The sequence below is a fragment of the Pleuronectes platessa genome, chromosome 12, assembly GCF_947347685.1.
Source record: "Pleuronectes platessa chromosome 12, fPlePla1.1, whole genome shotgun sequence".
NCBI classification, from domain to species: Eukaryota; Metazoa; Chordata; class Actinopteri; order Pleuronectiformes; family Pleuronectidae; genus Pleuronectes; species Pleuronectes platessa.
The window spans coordinates 5,573,471-5,579,470 of record NC_070637.1 but is presented as its reverse complement, the minus strand read 5'-3'; positions in this window follow the sequence as shown (position 1 = coordinate 5,579,470).

Below are 6,000 nucleotides of genomic sequence, written 5' to 3'. Positions count from 1 at the left end.
CGGGAATCCCCCCCTGGACCCGCCCCGTCATCTGAACAGACCAATCAGAGGCCGCATGACTCACAGAGGCGGGGATAAAGAGAAAAACACACACATACTTTTTAATCTCTTGTCTACTATGGTTATGTTTATGTATTTAAAAAAGACAACCTATATTAATAAACATTAATGCATATCTAAGCTGCAGATAGATTTAGTACTGCAGGGAAGTTTTCATGTTTAAAAACCTGAAACATTAACATGTGACCCTTTACATAACATATTAAACACATGTTTAAAATACGTGTGTACATAGTTCTATAGTGTCCAATCACAGAGCTAATCGTGTGGTTTATGAAAACAAAAATCCTACCTGGTGATCTTTAAGTCGTTCTAATCAAAGGTTTGATGCCCATTTGCTTTTTTACCTGAATTACTTTGTGGAAATTGGTACCAGGACCCAGGGGCAATTAGCCATTAACCTTATCCCTGCAGAGAGGTGGATGAGAAGACACCAGACAAGCAGCTGGAACCAATGGCCAGGTAAAAACACTGTAGCTCAAGGCCAGGCACAGACATTTTGAGAGAAAGGCACTCAGGAGGAACAATGCCCCCCCCCCTTTCAATTATTTATAGAAATTAAGTTACGTGCAGTATCTTTTAATCACACATGTATTTAGCTATACCCATACACACATTAAGGGCTGTGTAATGATTCACATGTTCCTCACACGATTTTTTTTTTTTTTACAAAATGTCTCACCTAAAGGGAACTAGTATAGTCAGAGGCCAAAGGGGAGGTGCTTGAGCAGCACCAAGGTCTGTCGATTCACATGCTTGCTGCACTGGAAACAGAGGAAAAAAGCTTATAGGCTTCTTTGTTTTATCTGGGCTTTTAAGACACACAGGACACAAACAGGAATAAGCTTCCTTCTATCACTCTCTTCAAGCCCCTTCCTCTCCATCACTGTTGTCCTATTGAGGACGTTCTGTTGGTGTTTCACAACTAAATCCTTCTCTGTGAGTGATCATATCGACCTGAACTACAGGAAGACTTTCATTGGCTGAAATCAGACTTTCTGAAATAACAGCAGCTAAAGTAAATGTAGTGGAATTAAAGGTACAGTATTTTCCCACTGGTCTATATGGAGTAAAAGTACTGCAAAGTTAAGTAAAAACTCAGTAAAGATAATTCAAAAATGCACAAGAAATCTGTTTCTTTGTGAGTCTGTTGACGTCATGAAGAATGGGAGATATGTTTGTGCATTAGTGTTGTGTATGTGCAACAGTGTCTTCTTACACAGAAACAGGGGCTGCCCACATAAAAGGTGCCGTTACAAATGTGAGTAGAGAGGTGGATGACGTCTGCAGGATTCTGACTATAGGCTGGATTATACATCTTGAGAAATAAACTCACAGCACTGACACCACTTCAATTTAGATCATAAACTAATACTTTACTTCAATAACTAAATTCTGCAGGATCAAACTTAATATTGTATGCAAATCCCAAAATGTATGTAAAACAGGAATTGATAAAGAAATGACAGAATACATGCTTCTCTGTGTGGATATGATTAAAAAATGTCACAACAGCAGGAGCAGGCATCCTTTGTGTTGCTCCCTTTATTGTGGAGAAACGGAGCTTCACAAACTTTTCCACATCTGACCTCAAAGTAAAATTCCCAGACACACAGACCACCAGTAAAGAAATTTGGGCGAGGTTGCATACAAAAAAAAAAAAATCATCATCACCATCTACGTGCACATGTTGCAATGTTTCCTGTGTTGCTTTAAACTGAGCTGCTGCAACTGATGCTGTTGCTAATCTGTCAACATCTTCTCAGGGGTCATGTGGGGACAAAACAAAGATGGCCGGTTACACATTTTTCCTCTTCATGGTATGTTTTAGTTGAATTTTTTAACATGCTTTTTTAATTTAGATTTAAAATATGCTAGTTTATTTTGTTAATAAATTGCCTGTAATTTCTGCAAATCATTTTGCGACCCTACCATCATGACCTCATTAACACCAGTTAAAGAAACATGTCCCAAAATATAAGGATATGTAGCGCCCTCTGGTGGTTAAACAGTATGCACACTGTCTTCATGTTCTTTCACAAGACATCAGCCTAAAAGTCAAAAGGCTCATATTTCTTGATAAATATGGGAAAATGTGACACATATGTAACATATTTCTTTATAGAAATAAACATTTTTTTCTCTTTATCTCCAAAACCCAGTGCATTAAAACACAATCCACAAACACACATCAAAAGGGACGGTGAATACATTTGTAAATTTGTGGATCACATCAATTCCTGGGAGCTGATCTATTGTATATAATACAACAATTGTAAGCAGTCAAATTATCATTTCCAAATCCCATCTCAAAATTCATCTTTTTAAACTGGCATATTCAAACTGATTGTCTTTCGTTGTATTTTGTATTATCTCTGCCTTGTTATGTTACCTTGAGGGGTCTGAAATGTGCATATAAATACAATTTAATATAATTTTTTAGGTCTTTCTGTGGAAGCAAAATCTAGCATGTTGTTCACTATAAAAGGCAGAGGGTCCTGCTTGGTCTGGTCTAATAACTGGATCCTGTCAGTAAAGGAGGTTGGTACCAGTTATTCGTTCACATTCCATAAAGCAAGATCACACAGTCACCTTGTTAGAGGTTCATCAAGGAGAACTTTTCATATCTCTCTCTCGTGTAACATCAGAGGTCCAACTCAGTGTCTTGTAGCCATGCCCTTGTCTCTGGTCCCACGTCAAAGAGGCCGGCTTCCGAGGGTGGTCTGTGTAGGGGGCAGGTGGTCATAATATGTTCGACAGTCTGTTCAGGGGCACCACACTCGCATGCAGCGCTGTCTGCCAGGCCCCACTTCTTCATTGAAGATTTGAACCGACCGACCCCAGTACGCAGACGGTTCAGCAGAGTCCATTGCCGGCGTGGAAGAAGGTCTCCTGTGGCTCCATCTCCTGGATCCAAGATGTAGTGGTGGATTTGGGTTGGCCCAGCCCTCTCCCACTCCTGTTTCCAGGCTGCCGCCAGCCATCCATCTTTGGACAGGTCCTCAGTGGTGGACCGGAGCAACTCTTGTGCCGCCTTGTTGTAAGGGTGGCGGGACTTGAGTCTGCTCAGAGGAGCTGCTGTCTCTGTGGTGTCATGGAGGATGTGCCAGTCATGCTTCCGTGCTTTCCTTGCCAGGACGAGAGTGGCAGCCTCTCGTCGTAGGCCAGCCGGTGCGATTCCTGCTAGGACTGGCAGCAGGACGATTGGGGTAGGCTTCAGGCATCCAGTGATGATCCGGAGGGCGTTGTTGATAGCCACATCCACCATTTTCGTGTGTGGACTTCTGCTCCATACTGGGGCACAGTACTCCGCTGCTGAAAAGACCAGAGCTTGGGTGGATACCCGTAGTGTCTTGGCAGTGGCTCCCCAGGTTGTGCCAGCGAGGCGACGGATCAGTGCGACCCTTGATATTTTCTTTGCCCGGACATCTTCGAGATGTTGTTTGAAGGTCAGTGTCCGGTCCAGACGCACACCAAGGTATTTAGGCGCTTGCTGGGACTCCAGGCGCTTGTGGTTGGTGTATACCTCTAGTGCCCTCTTGGCGTCTCTGTTGCAGAGATGGTATGCTGCTGTAACAGTCTTGCCGGTGCTGAGTTGCAGGCGCCACTTTCGTAGGTAGGCTACTAGGACGACCATGTCTTGGTTGAGACCGTCTTCCATTGCCTTCCATGTGGGTCTTCTCAGCATGATTGCGAGATCGTCTGCGTAGCCGTACTTTCTGGATGCTGTGTCTGGTAGATCATAGATGTAAATATTAAACAGCATCGGAGAAAGGACCGAGCCCTGTGGGACACCGTTCCGTAGTCTTCTTAGCCTACTGCGCTGGCCATCGCTGGTCTGTAGGACAAAACTGCGGTTAGACAACGTCTCCATGATGAATTTCACCATATGCCGATCGGTTATTGTCCTCAACAGCTTCAGGTGAAGTCCGCGGTGCCAGACGGTATCGTACGCGGCGGTCAAGTCCAGGTACACTACCCCAGCTTTCTCATTATCCTGGAAGCTGTCCTCGATGTCTTGAGACAGAAGTGTAACCTGGTCCACTGTGGACCTACCGCGACGGAAACCGGCCTGTTCCTGTGGAAGCTGTGGGTCAATCACTGGCTCAATGCGGCATTGGATCATTCTTTCCAGGATTTTAAATGGAACACAGAGCAGCGATATGGGTCGGTATGCCTTGGGGTCTTCCGCAGGTTTGTTTGGCTTTGGCAGGGCGATTACAGAAGCACGGCGCCAGATCTTGGGCAGCTTGCATCTCTGGTAGCAGGATGAGAAGAATGCACAGAGCCAGCTGGATGTTATTGTGCTCTGGTGCATAACAAACTCTGGGTGGATGTTGTCACGTCCTGGAGCTTTGCCTGGCTTGAGCTTGCTCATGGCCTTACTGAGTTCGTCTGCTGTGAATTCTCCTGAGAGGTTGGAATCCGCACTGGCCACCCTGGAGAGGGAAGTCACCTCCTGCGTTATCAGACGGGCAACATCTTTGTCTGCGTCTGGGAAGCGACCGTTTTTCAGGAGCTCGGACGCGATGGCATCTGCTGTGACTGGGCAGCTTGGGGGCTTTGTGCATCTGCCTGTTAGCCGGTTGATGGTTTGCCACGCCTTCCGACTAGAGTGGGTAAAGTCAATTGACTCAACAACTTCAGTCCATCTGTCTCTGCGTGTGGTGTCCAGTCTCTGAAGCAGTGCTTCTGCAGTCGCATCCACATCTTCCCTGGAGATAGCCCTCTGGTGGGTGCTCAGGAGGCGGCTGCACTCCTCGTCCCAGCCAGGGATGTAGTTCCTGTTGTAGCCGCGTGGGATGGTCTTTTTTGCCGCTCCTAGGAGGACCTTACAGTAGGCTTCATAGGCGGTGTCCACGTTGGCTGCATCAGGTTCTGGCAGACTAGCAATCCTTCTTTCTGTCTCCTGAGCAAATGACTCCCAGTTGGCCTTTCGAAAGTTCCATCTTTTGACAGGTTTCCCTGGTACCGGTTGCACCAGTGATGGGACTTTAATGATGGACGGTCGGTGGTGTGAGCGGGGAAACCTGTCTAGGACGCGTCTCTCCGGTTTCGGGTCATTGCTCCGGCACACAGCGAAGGCCAGGTCCGGGTTGGTAGAGGTGTTCCAGCGTGCAGAGAAGAAGCTTGGCGGCTCCTTGGGGTCGTACAGTAGCAGGGCATCGGTGTTGGAGGCCCATTCACTCAGCGCCACTCCGTTTGATGTTGTGTAGTTGTAACCCCAGTCTGTGTGTTGACAGTTGAAGTCACCTGCGTAGATGGCGGGGGCAGTTATGGGCGGGAGTGACGTAGCAGACAGCTCTGATGGTGGGGGCTTATATACAGTGCCTTGCATAAGTATTCACCCCCTTTGGACTTTTCTACATTTTGTCATGGTATAACCACAGTTTAAAATTTATTTCATTGTGAGTTTATGTAATGGACCAACACAAAATAGTGCATCATTTGGAAGTGGGGGGAAATATTACATGGATTTCACAATTATTTACAAATAAAAATCTGAAAAGTGTTGAGTGCATATGTATTCACCCCCTTTACTGTGAAACCCCTAACAAAGATCTGGTGCGACCAATTGCATTCACAAGTCACATTTGCAAGTCACATAATTAGTAAATAGGGTCCACCTGTCTGCAATTTAATCTCAGTATAAATACACCTGTTCTGTGACGGACTCAGAGTTTGTTGGAGATCATTACTGAACAAACAGCATCATGAAGACCAAGGAGCTCACCAAACAGGTCAGGGATAAAGTTGTGGAGAAATATGAAGCAGGGTTAGGTTATAAAAAAATATCCAGAGCTTTGAACATCTCTCTGAGCACCATAAAATCCATCATAAGAAAATGGAAAGAATATGGCACAACCGCAAACCTACCAAGAGGAGGCCGTCCACCCAAACTGAAGAGTCGGACAAAGAGAAAATTAATCAGAGAAGCAA